Source organism: Halichoerus grypus, chromosome 5 (assembly GCF_964656455.1).
Source record: "Halichoerus grypus chromosome 5, mHalGry1.hap1.1, whole genome shotgun sequence".
NCBI classification, from domain to species: Eukaryota; Metazoa; Chordata; class Mammalia; order Carnivora; family Phocidae; genus Halichoerus; species Halichoerus grypus.
The window spans coordinates 43,985,670-44,003,525 of NC_135716.1; the positions used below are offsets into that span (position 1 = coordinate 43,985,670).

At 42.8% G+C, this 17,856-nt stretch overlaps 1 protein-coding gene across 2 annotated transcripts in view; it reads left to right on the forward strand.

The window, feature by feature from the left end:
- The window catches only part of PIP4P2 (phosphatidylinositol-4,5-bisphosphate 4-phosphatase 2), a 56,295-nt gene that overhangs the window by 1,291 nt on the left and 37,148 nt on the right, over positions 1–17,856 (forward strand). The window lies entirely within an intron of this gene.

Sequence of the window (17,856 nt, forward strand, 5' to 3'; positions counted from 1 at the left end):
AAAATATAGGCAGATCATGTTTCTTGTAACACAACTTTTTCTAAGTTCAAGTCTGGAATTGGAGCAGTTGTAGAGCAGGTTGAACTTGTTTAGTATTTAAAATTTCCACTTCATGCATTACAACTTGAAAAGGAACAATCTAGGTCTTAATCAACACCTAACAAGAAGCAGGACTAAGGAAAAAGATGTTTAGCTGTGAATAATTCAGTGTGATCAATGAGTTGAGAAATAAGGTGCAAAATGGAACAGAGACTCACCTACAGAAAACCCACAAGTCATGTTTGTATTAAACTTGTGTTAGAGGACCTCAGTTGGGGGGATTTCCTTTAATGCACAGATTTGATATTAATATTTTACTGTTATCTAAATTGGATGGTCTAGAATGAGTTTAAATACTTATAAATGAATGTTTCAACTTCATCAAATCACCGTTTTAGGCAAAATGTTTGCCATTTATTAAAAGACAAAGTTTGGATTTAAGCAACTGTCCTATAACAGATTTTCATGCCCTTTATCTTCTATCTTTGTTTTTGTATTTTTAGTCATAGTGGCTAAATTATTCCCCAAAAATATTCATGCTCATGGACCTGCTTATAGATTTATTTATCATTTGCTGTATATTTGTCTAATCTGATAAGACCCCCTCAAACTACACAGTAAGGTACAAATTGCAGTTCAGCCACTGAGAAAAAGAAGTTTCATTCCAGATAGCTAAATAACTGAAGAAATTCAATGTATTAAAAAACAAAATTCAATGAGTAAATTTTAAAGATCTTATGGGCTTTATTTAATGATTCATGACTCTATAGCATCCAATCTAACAGATAGAAAGGAGCTTCAAAAAGGTGTACTAAATGAAAGACTTCTGTAGGCAGAAGGGAGTGGGGGAAAGGAAGTTATCCTGGCAAAAAGTGGAGTGGTTGTGGCAAGATAGATCACTTTCCTTTAGGGCATGGCAGTGGTCTATCAGGCAGATGACCTCACTAGTGCTAATAAGGCAGTTCCTGACTGACTTTAAGATTCCATTCCTGGAAGAAGCCAAAAGTGTAATTAAGTCTCTGTTTGGTGATGTGGAGCTTAGCATGAGTGCCTCCATTTTGAGCCTGTTCTCTTGTTTTTAACAAATGATTTAGCAAAAAGCCGTTTCTGCCTTATGGTAGAATATAGTTTTGTTTGTTTGTTTGTTTTTAAACTGGTGAATAAGACAGGTTAGATAATTAGAAACACTAGTTTCATGTGGCATAATACCTAGGAAGCAAGAAGCATAAATGAGAAGTAAAGACATTTTATGTATTGGCGTTTTTGTCAGAATATTTTTTCTTAAATAACAAATAAGCATCTTCATAAATATTTTGAGTAATATGTAAGATCTGATTCTAGGAGACCAATGTTATTTACTTATTGGTTGATTTAATGGGCAGCATGATGCTCCAGAGACTGTTCTAGGTCAACAAAACCGACCAAACCCATCCCTTCTTGGAGCCCATGTTGAAGTGGGAAAAAAGAATAAAGAAACACAGGGCTGAATTATTATTGTAGGAAACACTCCGTCGTTAGACCAGATGTTTTCAGTAGTTTACAAGAATTAGAGTTGAAGGTTGGGATTTAAAAGACCAGAATAGAATGTACTTTTTGATAATGAACTTTGGTTTATGATACCATTCATAATTACAGACTTTTTTTTTAAAGTAGTTAAGAGCCATAACTTAGTGAATATTTTCTCCAATCAAACCCTTTGCTATTTGTGTCACCATCTAAGGACAGGAATGTTAGCTCTTACTCTGAGATGAAATATTCCATTTTAAGTTGAAAGTTGGTGAAGTGTTTATTTATAGACAAGTTATTGATAATGTAGTGGAGAGCAGTTTTTTGCATTTGGTTTTAGCACAATGAGAATCATGTGTGGTCTGTGTAACAGTCCGCCTGGGTTTCTAAGTGGAATGCTTCTCGTGGTCTTTATTGTCAATATTCAATTCCTGCAAAGAGTAGGAGATCACCTTTCCTGTGATTAAAATGCTCCGTTTGGTACATGTGTCAGCTTTTGTTAAGGCATAGAAATTACAATCAAAGACAGTTTTAGGCTCATTTAAAAAAAAGATTGGAAGAAATACGACAGAACTTACACAATTTGGCTATATTTAATTGATGTCTTTACTGTCTGCTGATTTGACAGGTAGGATATGGCAAAAGAGTATGACCCTTTATATTTATGAGACTTCCTCTGTGAAAATGGTTTATATTTGGGGTTGTCTAATTATCTATATATTTACCTTGGGAATGTGATTACTTCACTATAATTTTAGAGGAATTGTTATACAGAGACAGTTTCATTTACTTAGTTTAGTTCATTCATTCAGCAAATAAATATTTGAGTACTAGCCAAGCTCTGTGTGGTAGGATGGGAAAAACAGATATGACCCCTCTTCCAGTCTAATGAGGGATATTGAGACACAAATTACATAATCATTTAAACAAATGCAAAGTGCAGTGGCGATGAGGACAGTGCCAGAAATGTATCCAGAGCCATGAAAGTATGTAGTAAAAAGATTTAGCCTGGTTAGGGAAGACAGGAAAAGCTTTCCTGAGACTTCATTGAGATTTTTAAAAGTTGAACTTGGCAACGGGGGGACTGGAAGAACATTCTAGACTAAGAAAACAGTATGAACAAAAGCCTTTAGGAGGATAGAGTATGGTAAGTACAAGGAACCGAAACAAGGCCAGTGTGGCTAAAGTGAAAGCCCCAACGGAATATATTGCAAAATGTGATTGGGGAAGTGGGTGTGGTTGATATTCTCTAAAGACCCACCTCTCACTCCAAAGAGCCATGCTTTTTGATATTCAAGTCCTTGGATAGGTCCCCTCCTTGAATCTGGACTGACCCTGTGATTCAATTTTGACTTACAGAATAAAGTAAAAGAGAGCTGAATGACTTTGGAGACTAGGTCATTAGAGGTCTTGCAGCTTTCACCTTAGTCTCTTATAAAGTGCACCCTGAAGAAAGTTAACTTGTCTTGTAAGAATTTGAATGCACTGAAACTACCTTGCTTTGAGGAATCCCTAGCTAGACACGTGGGGAGACTACATGGAGAGAGGGATGCCTGACCAGCTCTCAGACATGTGAGTGAAGAAGCCATCTTGGATGCCCAGCCCAGTTGGGCCTTCAGATGGTTCCAACCCAAGCCAAATTTTTATTGTACCTGCATGATAGATTCTAGATGATTACCATTCAGCTCAGGCAGAACAATCCACAGAATCATGAAAGGTAGTATTAAACTGTTGTTTTAAGTCACTAAGTTTTGGGGTTATTTGTTCTGCAGCAACAGATGACCAGAACAATAAGTATTGCTCAGTCCAGGCAGGGTATTATTGGTCATGTTGAGAAATTTGCCTTCAGCAAAGGGATGATCTGGTTAGATCTTTATTATTATTATTATTATTATTATTATTATTATCATTATTTAAATTGAAATATAGTTGGCACACAACGTTACATTCATTTTAGGTGAAGAACACAGTGATTTGTATTTATGATATGCTATCTCGCCACGTGCGGCTACCATCTGTCACCATTCAACACTATTACAGTACCATTGATTATATTCCCTGTGCTGTACCTCTTAGCCATGTGACTTATTCACTCCATAATTGGAAGCCTATATCTCCCACTCCCCTTTCTCCATTTTGCCCACCCTCCCCCCCCTCTGGCCACCATCAGTTTGTTCTCTGTATTTACGGATCTGTTTCTTTTTTTTTAAAGATTTTATTTATTTATTTGACAGAGAGAGAGACAGCGAGAGAGGGAACACAAGCAGGGGGAGTGTGAGAGGGAGAAGCAGACTCTCCATTGAGCAGGGAGCCTGATGCAGGGCTCGATCCCAGGACCCTGGGATCATGACCTGAGCCGAAGGCAGGCACTTAACGACTGAGCCACCCAGGCGCCCCTACGGATCTGTTTCTGCTATTTGTTTTGTTTTTTAGATTCCATATGTAAGTGAGGTCATACAGTATTTGTCTTTGTCTTATTTCACTTAGCATAATACCCTCTTGGTCCATCCATGTTGTCATACATGGCAACATCTTATTTTTTTATGGCTGAATAATATTTGTGTGTGTGTGTGTGTGTATACCACATCTTCTTTATCCATTCCTATGTTGATGGACACTTAGGTTGCTTCTGTATCTTAGCTATTGTAAATAATGCTGTAGTAAACATGGGAGTGCATATATCTTTTTGAATTAGTGTTTTCATTTTCTTTTGGTAAATACCCAGTAGTGGATGGAATTACTGGATCATATGCTATTTCTGTTTTTAATTTTTTGAGAAACCATATTGTTTTCCACAGTGGTTGCACCAACTTACATTCCCACCAACAATGCACAAGGGTTCCTTTTTCTCCACATCCTCACTAACACTTGTTGTTTCTTGTGTTTTAGATACACAGGTGTAAGGTGATAGCTCATTGTGGTTTTGATTTGCATTTCCCTGATGACTAATGATGTTGAGCATCTTTTCATGTGTCTGTTGGCCATCTGTATGTCTTCTTTGGAAAAATGTCTATTTTTTTAAAGGTTTTATTTATTTGACAGAGAGAGAGAGAGCACAAAGAGGGGGAGTGGTGGCGGGAGAGGGAGAAGCAGGTTCCCCACCAAGCAGGGAGCCCGACGCCGGGCTCGATCCCAGGACCCTGGGATCATGACCTGAGCCGAAAGCAGACACTTAACCAACTGAGCCACACAGGCACCCCAGAAGAATGTCTATTTTTATTATTTTTTAAATCATTCTATTTCTGGATTAGAGCGTGAATGAGAGGGGAGCGGGAGTCAGTGAGGATAGATGACTCCAGTGGCTACAGTATGATTCAGGCAGATTTGAATAACTGTGATGATAGCAGGGACCCAGGGGGGTGGAGGAGGAGGGACAAGATGACGTTAAGGAAGTACAGACGGCTTGATGATAGATGGGCTGTGAGAGTGAGAGGGAAGTGGCAAGGAAATCTCCCAGAGTTCTGGTGTCCACAGGCTGACGGTGTGATTGCCTCGCTGAGACAGAACACCAGAAGAGCAGCAGATTTTGGGGAACACAGATCATGAGCTTAGTTTTAGCTATGATACATTTAAGATGCTTTCAAATATCCAAGTAGAGGTGGCGGATAGGCAATTGCATCCACAGGTGTAGACCAGAGAAATGAGGCCTGGGCTGAAAAATATAAAATTGTGTTATTTGCATATTGGTAACAGCTAAATAGATGGATGTTGGTTCAGAGCTTCCCAAGGCCCCACCGGTGTGCCAAGCAAGGTGCTGAGATAGAACATACAGGGGTTAAGATATTGGTTCTCCCCAGTCCTTAGAACAGCAGAAACCTTTAGGCCAGAGGCCTCCAGCTCTGCATAGCTATAAACCTATTGTCACTTTCTCTGGGTACTGAGATGTAAAAAAGTTTGGGAAGCTATGTATGAGACTACTTAGGGAGAAAAAATAAAAAGAAGAGAGCCTAGGACAAAGCTTTGAGAAACTCCCACATTCAATGACTAGTTAGAGAAAGATGAGTCTCCAAGAAGACTGATAAGTAGCTTCCAGGCAGGTCGGAGGAAAACCAAAAGACTCTTAATATCACAGAGACAAGGAGAAGAGAACACTTCAAGAAAGAAGCGGTCAAACATGTCAAAAGCTGCAAAGAAGAGCAAATAGATAAGGATTCAGAAATGTCTTTTGAATTAGTGACCTCAGTGAGAATTGTTTCTATGTGTTTATATTCAAATCCTTTGTAAAGAACTGAAAACTTCATTTCCGTCTAATGTCGATTTACTTTAATTGTAAAATCACTTCAAAGCCACTTCACTATCAGGAAGAGGCTAATATTCCTTTATTCTGAAACACTTAGGTTTCCTATGAAACATAATTAGAAAGGCCTTGTCCTTTTCTTTTCACCTTTGTTTCACTTTTTAAAAATGTGTAAATTTGAAATTGCTTAAGAAAATGTTTTCAGTGGCTAGAAACTAATTTGGCTTCTGGTTTAAGAGATAAGTTATTTACTATGTACTCCTGTGCTTTTCACTTAGAAACTGGATAGTAAATAAGGTGTATTTATAGTGATCCTCTTCTGTCCTCTACCTGGAGAAATCTAAAGTTAGAAATGGTGCCTTAGTTTGAAGTGGGGCAAAGTCTCATCTCACTTGGAACTATGTTCTGTACTAGACTAGAGTTCTATTGAGTATCTTAGTTTAGGTTGCTGTCACAGAATACCATACACGGGGTGGCTTAAACACCAAACATTTATTTCTCACAATTCTGGAGGTTGGGAGGTCTAAGATCAAAGTGCCAACAGATTCCGTGTCTGGTGAGAGCTGGTGTCAGGTTGCAGAGGGCTGACTTCCTGTATCCCCCTCACTTGGTGGAGAGAGAGCCCGAGAGCGCTCTCCCATTCCTTTCCTAACAGCACTAAACTCATGCATGAGGGCTCCACTCTCATGACCCAGTTACCTCCCCAAGGCCCCACCTCCTGCTACCATCACCTTGGGGTTTAGAGGTTCAACCTGAATTTTGAGGGGACATAAACGTTCAGTCCATTGCACTGAGTTAGAGTTCTTGAATATATTTGGGCCGTCTATTAAATTTCCAAACCTCCTTGCATCCTTGCAGAGTTTAGGGTTGGCAGGAAAAGATGATGCAGACTCGGGGCCCTACACCACATGCATAACCCACTGTAAGATTAGATTAACTTTTCATTTTATTTGCCAAGGATTCTGAAACCCACTGGAAGCCAGGTTGTCCCAATGAGCAGAGATAGAGGCGGCATATTTGAGAGCAGCTCCCTGCCCCTCCCTGAAGGCCTCGATAGGGGTGCCCCTCCCTGAAGGCCTCAGTAGGGCTGCCCCTCCCTGAAGGCCTCGATAGGGCTGCCCCTCCCTGAAGGCCTCGATAGGGCTGCCCCTCCCTGAAGGCCTCAGTAGGGCTGCCCCTCCCTGAAGGCCTCAGTAGGGCTGCCCCTCCCTGAAGGCCTCGATAGGGGTGCCCCTCCCTGAAGGCCTCAGTAGGGCTGCCCCTCCCTGAAGGCCTCAGTAGGGTTGCCCCTCCCTGAAGGCCTCGATAGGGGTGCCCCTCCCTGAAGGCCTCAGTAGGGCTGCCCCTCCCTGAAGGCCTCGATAGGGGTGCCCCTCCCTGAAGGCCTCGATAGGGCTGCCCCTCCCTGAAGGCCTCAGTAGGGGTGCCCCTCCCTGAAGGCCTCGATAGGGGTGCTCCTCCCTGAAGGCCTCAGTAGGGGTGCCCCTCCCTGAAGGCCTCGATAGGGCTGCCCCTCCCTGAAGGCCTCAGTAGGGCTGCCCCTCCCTGAAGGCCTCGATAGGGCTGTCCCTCCCTGAAGGCCTCAGTAGGGGTGCCCCTCCCTGAAGGCCTCGATAGGGGTCCTCCTCCCTGAAGGCCTCAGTAGGGGTGCCCCTCCCTGAAGGCCTCGATAGGGCTGCCCCTCCCTGAAGGCCTCGATAGGGCTGCCCCTCCCTGAAGGCCTCAGTAGGGCTGCCCCTCCCTGAAGGCCTCAGTAGGGGTGCCCCTCCCTGAAGGCCTCAGTAAGGGTGCCCCTCCCTGAAGGCCTCAGTAGGGGTGCCCCTCCCTGAAGGCCTCAGTAGGGGTGCCCCTTCCTGAAGGCCTCCGTAGGGGTGCCCCTCCCTGAAGGCCTCGATAGGGGTGCCCCTCCCTGAAGGCCTCAGTAGGGGTGCCCCTCCCTGAAGGCCTCAGTAAGGGTGCCCCTCCCTGAAGGCCTCAGTAGGGGTGCCCCTCCCTGAAGGCCTCAGTAGGGGTGCCCCTTCCTGAAGGCCTCCGTAGGGGTGCCCCTCCCTGAAGGCCTCGATAGGGGTGCTCCTCCCTGAAGGCCTCGATAGGGCTGCCCCTCCCTGAAGGCCTCGATAGGGGTGCCCCTCCCTGAAGGCCTCGATAGGGCTGCCCCTCCCTGAAGGCCTCAGTAGGGGTGCCCCTCCCTGAAGGCCTCCGTAGGGGTGTGCACCAGCTGTGATACCAAGCGTGGAGGGTCTTGCTGAAGCTTGATTTTGTGATATGCTGAAGCTAATGCCACCTTTAGGAGAGTTTTTTCAAATCGGTTCTTGAATCCAAATCTGCTTCACTTGGGCCACATAGAGCCCAAGCATTGGTGAAGGGTATCTGCTTCCAGTTTTCCAATATTGTGGCAAGCCCATTTCCTATTCTCATCCTTTCCTATTATTTGGCAGGCATCAGTCTCCGTGATTTTTTTTATTCTATTTTATAATGCCCACATTTCCTCCTGGCTCTACCCAGCATCTTTAATGCATTAATCAAGATGTGTTTCATTCAGTCAGTCATCCTTTCAATATCTGAGTGCCTATTATACTGTTCCAGATGCCTGGGAGCTTACATTCCCGCTAGAGTTACATCCAGTGAGTGCTATAGTTTCCGAGAGTGAAGAAAATAAAGCAGGGCATGAGGATGGAGAGTAACTGGCTGCGTGGGGAATGTTTCAGATTGCTTCGGGAAAGAGACCTCAGAGATGACAATTGCTCAGAGACCTGAAAAATTCGTTGGAATTAACCATTGGAAGACAGAGGAGGAATGTGCCAGGCCACCGGAACAGCAGGGATAAAACACGACACTGTTGCAAAACACGGAGGGCAGTAGGCTAGAGCGTGATGACTTAGGGGCTAAGTGTGGCAGAAGGGACTGGGGGACTGGACTAGGGAAGACAAAGGAGATTTTGTAGGTCACTGTCAGAGCTGTTGTGTTCTGAGGGTAATGGGAAGCCATGGGGGGTTTGGAGCAAAGGGGAGACATGAAATACTTAGTTTTTAAGAAAATCATCCTGGGGGTACCTGGGTGGTTCAGTCGGTTAAGTATCCAACTCTTAATTTGAGCTCAGGTCATGATCTCAGGGTTGTGAGATTAAGCCCGTGTCAGCCTCCACGTTGGGGGTGGAACCTGCTTACAATTCTCTCTCTCCCACTCCCTCTGCCCCTCCCTCCCTTAAAAAAAAAGAAGGAAAGTCATCCTGGTTGGTATGTGGAGAATGGACTATTGGGGGAAAAACAAGACACTAAGAAGACATGAGACTAATCAGGAGGCTGTTAATGTGGCATAGGCAAGAGGTGATGGTGGTCTGAACCAGGGTGGAGGTGATGGAGACAGTGGGATGTGGCTGGATTCAGGACATATTAAACATAGAGCAGCAGGACTTGCTGTTGGATTAAAGATGGATGGAAAGAAATCACAAATCTCCAGAAATGACCCAAGCAACTAGGAAAAAACTGTGCTTTTTTCTAAGGTAGACAAACAGGAGAAGGAGTTAGGTATGTGGGGTGGGGGGGAAGAAGGACAGTGGAAATCAATATTCTGTTTTAGACATGTTGAGTTTGAAGTGCCTTTAGTCCTCACTTAGTTGGAGGTGTCAAGTAGGCAGTTGGATGCAGAAGTCTGGAGTGTGAGGAGACATCAGGGCTGGAGAGTAAATTTTATTCAACAATTATTTACCATCGCTGTGAGAACACTTCACTGTGGTGAGAGGTGATGTTCTCCATTTCCCACTTATTTCCAAGGGCTCTGCGTGTTGTTTTCAGGAGAGTCAAACTTTTAGGGTAGAGCATTCCGTTAAAGTCTTGCAAGATTGCCAGATGAATACAAATGTTCAAGAGGCGAGTTAGCCAGATGGATGTTCCTAACTGTCTTTGAGGGCAATAAGCAACTATCTGGAAAGTGATCCAAACGGGGAAAAGCAGACAACACTGGATACAGCTTTGAGCTCAGCTGTTTTGTGTTTTACTTTTGTAAGGATGAAGAGATGTTGCATACACTGGGAATGACATCCCTTTAATAGCTCTTAAGAGGAACACCTTCTACCGGCTGTTTTCTGTTCTTTTGAGAGAATTTCTCTACTTTTTTTGGGGGGTGGGGTGGGGAGATACATTGGAGTTTGTGTTGCTTTGGCACATTTCAAGATTCTTTCCTTTCCCTGATTGCTGTTGTAAAGTTAATTTCTTTTTCTCTGTAAGAATAAAAAAAAAGTGAAAAAGAAATGGAAAGCATGGCTCCTCTTCCTGGCCTTCAGGTAAGTTTGTCAAGCATTGCATAACTGCATCCCTTTATAGTCTCAGAGGTGATCTTGCCACCAGGTATGGTTTAGCCTGAGGGACCTGACACTTGAGTTCTCTCTGCCAGTGATCAGCTGTTGACCTTAGAATAGTTACTTTACATCTTTGTGCCTCAGTTTCCTACCTGACAAGGAGTGATTTAGTGTGTTCCTTTTTGCTTCTATATACTATGACACAGTTGTTCTTGGTAGGGAATCTGGATACATCTAGGGGAATGTATCTATAACTTTAAAGTACAGGTGGTTGTTATCTTACCTCTTTTACTTCCAGTGTCTCTCATTCACTTAAATTTCTATTCCATTATCCTTTGAAAATTGGAAAGATTCTATATTGAACATTAAAGAGTATTACATGGCTTTTTTAAGCATTGGAAGCCCAACCAGCATGCAGTATTTTATTCTGTAGAATGTATTTGTATGTGTCACCTGACTGGTTAGGGCGTTCTATCAAAGCATGTATTTCTAAAGGTTATGGCAAAATCCTGCTTCCTCCCATACTTTGTCAAGTTGAGATATTTAAGCTTGGTAGACTCATAATAGGGATTTTAAAACCGTGTACAAGAAAGCTTCTAATTGTTCAACATTTGACCATGTGATTTCTACAGAGGAGAATTTAGGGGAAGGTATGTGACAAGATGAAATTTTATAGTTTCAGAGATTAAATACGAAGATTTCACAATCCAGAGGAAAAGCAACACATGGGGATGGTAGTGAGTAGACTTAAAGTGAGAAGACTTTCACAAACACCTGAGTCGTTATTAATCTTAGGCCGTAGGATGTTTCCCAAAAAACACATAGATTTCTACTGAGCTGAATGGATTCTACCAATTAATACAAAAATATTTTTAAAATTTATAGGAAAATGATTTTTCAAATTTACAGAATTCAGGGATCCTGTTCTGGTGATTCTCCATATAGAATACTTTGCCGTGCTCAACAAAAGAGTATTTGCATTTGTTACCAGCCCTAAATGAAGACACAGGTTATTATTAAACTATTAGACATACCTGAATACAAGATGACCTAAGTGCCATGTTTTAGAGCATGCCTCACATCTCTGTATGGGTCCTTGCCCTGGCACTTTGCATTTCAGTGTGTTGTGTTTGATTCGGTCCATTACTCCAGCCTGTCAAGGTCTTAATGGGAGGGATCCAGTTCTGAAATGGAAAACACATCACTGTGTGTACATGCTTTTTCCTTAAGACCATACTCATTGCCTCATACTGGTATCACTTATTAGCCACTTCTAGTCTTTTCTAGATAAGGATATACTATTTACTTCCTATGAGTAAATGAGTAGGAAAGGGATTTTGGAATCTAAAACATTCAAAATCTATGCATTCATCAAAGCCATTTTCTTTCATATAATTCTTTCTAATGTATATTACTGGAAGATCTATATTCCCAAAGCAATATCTCTCAACATTTCCATTGTGTATCTTTTTTTTTTTTTTTTTTTTTTTTTTGAGAGAGGGAGCGTGAAAAGGGGGTGAGGGGCAGAGGGAGAGGGAGAATCCCAAGCAGGCTTCATGCTCAGCGTGGAGCCCCTCACAGGGCATGATCCCACGATCTGGAGATCATGACCTGAGCAGAAATCAAGAGTTGGACGCTTAACCAACTGAACCACCCAGGTGCCCCTCCATTCTATATCTTAATATTTATTTGTGTATATGAGCCTGTTAAGGGAGACAAGGAAGGAGATAGGGTTCCTGTATCTTTCATCACTGAGTCCCTTTCATAGCCGCTTGCAAACGATCATATACATCTAGGCACTCAACAAATGTGGAATGAATGAATGATAGACTGAGAAAGCAAGAAAGGATGGCATGACGGGGATTTTGAAGTCACTCAGGGAGTGAAGGTTTTGCAGCTCGAGTAACAGAGCAAAAACAAAGTGAGCTGGCAGAGCAGACAGCCAGATCTCCTTGCACGTTAGAAGTGCCCGCATGGCAAAGGAAGGAGCTCCAGGGCTATACCGTCTGCTGGCTGTAATGAGGAACTTACTCTCCTGGATTAACTTCTGGATTTCTTTAGCAATCTCTGTATTTTGAAATGAAATTTAACCCATGAGGTAAAAATATCTAAGCACTAGAATTTAAGGGACTTGGGGCGCCTGGGTGGCTCAGTTGGTTAAGTGTCTACCTTCGGCTCAGGTCACGATTTCAGGGTCCTGAGGTCAAGCCCCACATCTGGTCAGGCTCTCTGTTCAGTGGGGAGCCTGCTTCTCCCTCTCCCTCCCTGTTCCCCCTGCTTGTGCTTCCTCTCTGTCAAATAAATAAATAAATAAATAAAATTTTCAAAAAAAAAAAAAAGAATTTAAGGGACTTATTAACTAAATATCTTTATATACTTACTGTATGCTTAAAAAATAAATACTGGTTTTAAGAAGTTCATTTCACTCCATTTTTGTGTCTAGAATCTTTTAATCCCTAGGTCATTTTTTAAATGGGTGAAATATTTAAGATAGGAAAATACTGAGTATTATATTATCATTCATATATCCTACCATCTAATTATGCTGGACCTTGGGTTTCTTTTTTTTTTTAAGATTTTACTTATTTATTTATTTGACAGAGAGAGAGAGAGAGAGAGAGCACAAATGGGCGAGCAGCAGGCAGAGGGAGAAGCATGCTCCCCGCCGAACAGGGATCAGGACCTGGGCTGAAGGCAGACACTTAACCAACTGAGCCACCCAGGCACCTGGGTTTTATTTTGTTTGTTTTGTTTTTAAGTAATCTCTATGCCCAAAGTGGGGTTTGAACTCACAGCCCTGAGATCAAGAATCAAATGCTCTACCCACTGAGCCAGCCAGGTGCCCTGATTATGTTGGAACTTAACATTCTGCCATGCTGTTTCATATATTGAAGCAAATAAAATTACGCATCTGGTTGAACTTTTTTCCCTTCCTCACATACTGAGGTCATTTTCCCTCCTATATTCGCTCTTATCTAAAATGTCTTGTAACAGATTTGGGGCTCAATTATATTTGAGGATATTTTAGAACTGATTTATGAATACTTGTAACCTGTAAGTTATCATTTAGTGTGCATACTTAGTTATATGTAAAGGAGTGTCTTCCTTTCTTTTGGAAATGCAGCCTTTAGAAATGTAGATACATAGTGAAAATGAGCTGTCTAGGAAGAATGACAGAATAGGAATTCTTTATCTCCTTAGGCTATAGGAGGAGTTTCTTAATTTCTAGGCAAGTCCATTTTTTGCCCTGGGAACAACAATTTCTTTTTTTTTTTTTAAGATTTTATTTATTTATTTGACAGAGAGACACAGCGAGAGCAGGAACACAAGCAGGGGGAGTGGGAGAGGGAGAAGCAGGTTTCCCGCTGAGCAGGGAGCCCGATGCGGGGCTCGATGCGGGGCTCGATCCCAGGACCCTGGGATCATGACCTGAGCCGAAGGCAGACGAGCCACCCAGGCGCCCCAACAATTTCTTTTTCTGTACTGAAAGTAAATGTCTCTCTATTTTTCTTGAAACACATGCTTTCTTGGAAGCAATATTGCAAATAACAAATTATGAATGTGGCCATGCATGTAAACAATATGATTGCCCATAAGTCATGTCAAAAAAATTTCATCTTTTGAAATAGAAATAAACACAGTTGTTGATAAAGTGAAAGAATACATAATTTGGGGCCCTTGGGTGGCTCAGTCAGTTAAGCATCTGCCATCAGCTTAGGTCATGATCTCAGGGTCCTGGGATCGAGCCCCACGTCAGGCTCCCTGCCTAGCAGGGAGCCTGCTTCTCCCTCTTCTGCTCCCCCTGCTTGTGCTCTCTCTCTCTGTCAAATAAATAAATAAAATCTTAAAAAAAAAAACATAACTTATTCACTGTCAATACTTGAAGAAAGTGCTAGTGCCACAGATGAAATGCATTATTAGAATGAGGCAGAAATACTGCCTTATGAGAAACAGAGAGGGCAGAGCACAAGTTTGTCATCCAGGAATTGGCCATTGGCAGGTCAGTGGGCGTCCTTGCCGGCGTCCCCAGTTATGTGGCAGTGTTTTGATACGGCCCAAATGCCTGAGACCACGGAGGGAGGGAAAGAAAGAGATTAATAGCTCAGAGTGGAATTCAGTCCCCATTATTACCTGGTAGAGAAAACGCCTGGTTTGCTGTTGCTTTGGGCACACATAAGCTCTTACAAGCAGTATTGGGGGCATTCGGATGTAGATTGATATTGGTTCCAAGCTGATATTACAACCACACTCAATAAGGTTAGGCTGTTTCTCTAGAGCTACTATTTGTAGAAAGGAGCTAAAGGAACAATGTGGAGAAAGGTTGCGGTATTGGAGGAAAGCTGAACTGTGCTAGACTGACTCTGCCACCAGCCTCCTCTGCCCGTGCCACCAGCCCGCACCCCTGACACACACTCCGCCTTAGGCAGAATTAGATGCCGTCTTCTGTGCTCGCAAAGCGCCCGTGCACGTCCTTAGCACACCCAGTTGTACTGGCACTTTTCCTGTCTTTCTCCATGTTAAGAACATGAGCCCTTGAAGCCCTGGAGCCTGTCCCGTTACCCATGGCATTCCTGATGTTCCTCTAGCGCTGCGCCTGGCGCAGAGTAGATGCTTGTGACCCAGCGCGTGCTCACTACCTCCTGGGAACCCGCCACGGTGTGTCTGGCTGGCTGCTGCTTTCCTCCTGAACGGAGCTGCAGGCCTCTGGACTTTCTCTGGCATCAGAGTGTAGAGCAGGGCCTTGTATCCCATCCTCAGTTACACAACTAGGAGTGCCCGGGAGCAGCGGTCCAATGTAGAAAATAAGCAAATCGATGTAGTAGGGTGTGGGCATGTCCATTTCATCTCATAAATCCACGCCGACATTCTAACTCCCTAAGCCTTTGATTCTTCTTCCACGCTATGCTAACGATGTTCTGACATCACAAGTCCATTAAACATAAGGCCGAGTCTCACCAACAGACAAGCAAACTGACAGAGAGCTACTTCCACCTTTAAAACAAACGTCGAATCCAGAGCATCTGGTAAATGCACCCATATGATTAAACTTGGCTCAACTCAGTGCTATGTTCCATCCTCTTTGGTTTGACACTCTCAGGATCTACCCCCACACATATTCTCCAAGTTTCTGACAATATATATTTTCAAAACCTTGCAATTCTCTTGATGTATAAGCTGCTGCTTCCTAGTCATGCTTTCTACTTGTCCTCCTGGAACGTGTTGAGATCTGAGCCTAGTTCTGTGTTTTGAGGCAAACAGAGGTGAGGATGAGTCTTAAGGAGAATGGCTGTCCACTAGCGAGACAGTTTTCCTGTGAGGGAAGGCTTGTCTCTTCAAACACAAGGAGAAAAGCTGCTTTCTACTCATAAGGGAGGCTCAGAGTGACTCAGAGTTTCTCACTTCTGTTTGGCTACAGCTAGATGTCTCTGTTATATGTTTCAGGGGTCCACCCCTTCACAATCAGTGTTCCAACTTTCACAGAGAGCTTGGTAAGCCTGTGGATTTACCTGACATTATAATTTTGAAATCTACACAATTGAATTTGTGTTTGATTTATAGCAGGATAAGCCCTGTGACAATTGGATATAAAAGATACTTTTAGGGCTGCAATAGAAGTTCTCTGGTTCTCTGAGCATGACTTGAGCTGAGAGTTTAAAGACCTGAGCTTCTCATTTCCTTTCTGTAAATGCTCCAGTGTATTCATGGGAATCCACCCCATATCACAATCTGTAGTAATTATTACTGCCATATGGTCTAGTGAAGGAGCCACAACTATCACAGTCATCTATAGGGGATAATCTGATTCATCAGGATGCCACCGCAAGCCATCAATTTCTACCATACTGTGTCCCACTGGTAAAGGAGCTCAGCACTGCATTTGAGCCCAAGGCATGATCAGACCATTTCTTCAGTCCCATTTTTTGTAAAGATTTATTTATTTGAGAGAGATAGAGAGACAGAGCGCAGGGGGAGGGGCAGAGGGAGAGTGTGAGAGAGAATCTCAAGCAGACTCCTCACTGATCCCGGAGCCGATGTGGAGCTTGATCCCACGACCCTGAGATCAGACCTGAGCCCAAATCAAGAGTTGGATGCCCAACCAACTGAGCCACCCAGGCGCCCCCTCCAATCCCATTTTTGAGGGTCAATTTCCTGGGATTACTCTTGGCATGAGTTTTTGTATCAGTTAAGACCTGAAGATAGAAACCATACAATGGAATATAATAAAATTGTTAATTAGGTATGAAGTTGTTCACTAGGTACTTAAAAGGTAAAAATACTATCCTGAGGTATCAAGTAGGTATCAGATGTAGGAAGCAGCTACCATGAGGACTAGGGCTGAGAGAACAGAGGGAAGGGATTAGAGTCATTAAGATGTAATAATTTAGAGGTGGGGTCCTACAGAACTGAGGCATGACTTCTAAGAGGCACTGGCCAGCTGGTGCTGATGTCCCTGAGCTGGGGAGAAAGACAGTGCACCTGGGGAAAGGGCTGTGAGTCCCTTCTCCCTCCCCCAACCTTGCAGGCTCCCTTTATCACCTCCTGCTCACAGATGTAGCCTGCAGCCAGCTGGCAAAGCTACAGTGTGGTCTGCGGAGTTTCAGCTCCAGCATGACAAAGCAGAGAAGGGTAGATTGGGAGCTACGGGTCAGTAAGGTAATAAGTAGCATATTTACCCTTCCATGCTGACTTCAGCCTGATGGAAGCTTCTGAGGGTTTCATGGTCCTAGAAGAACCCAAGAGTCTCCCAGAATAGTTTTATTTCTTTGGTTTCACAGAGGAGAGGAACAGAAGATGGTCTTCCCCTTCTCAGTGCACAGCTGGACTGGAGAGGTTTCACCCTGGAAGTAGAAAACCCATACTAGCCAGGCTCACTCTGTCCCTAATCCATATTCTCCACAAAGATCCTAAGAAGGAGAAAAAGCCAGCCAGGGCTTTCCTCACAGGCTGGCCCTTTACGCTTTGCTTGCTCATCCTGTACTCTTAGTGTCCTAAAATATCTCTCATTTTAATTGGATGTCATGTTTCAATTTTGATACCACATCTTTGTCAAGGGCCTGAAGGGGTGAGTATAAAGAGTGCATTAATGAAGTGAATTAAACTGGAAAAGATTGCCATTGAAGAGGCTTATAAAGGAATAACTGAGCTAAGAAAGGCCAGAGCAGTGCAGCAAAAACAATTTCAACCTTTAAAATGCTGAAGGATATATGGTAAAAAAAAAAAAAATGAAGTATGGATTAATACACTAGGATGAATTAGCAGGACAAGGGGCTGTTTGGCATAAAATAGATAAATTAGGTCTGTGTTTATGATGGGAAAATGTAATTTGATCACCTGTGGGTTTATAGAATAATAATGGTTCCTTTGGAGTGTTTCAGGAAGACCATTATGTATGCCTTGTGATCCATATTCTTTCATATCGTCTCTTTACGAGTCTCAGTTTTTCTATTAGGTTTTTTTTTTTTTTTAATTTTCCCTGTCTTCCTTCCCCTCTTCCCTTTTAGCTCAGATCTGATTCTTGTCTAAGTGTTTCTACAGAATTCTAACTAGTCCTTAAGTTTTTGCCTGTATTAAATTATTCACCAAGAGAGAAAACTGTTACTGTGGAGAAATCTCTGGGAGTGTAGTCAGCTCTTGACTTTGCTGAAGGCTGTATACAAATCTATTCAAAAGTTAGAACTTCTAGGCCTCAGTTTTCTCTTCCATAAGTGGAAGAAGTTAGACTATGTTATTCCTAATATTGCTTTAATTTCTAACATGCTATAACTCTGCAACTTTG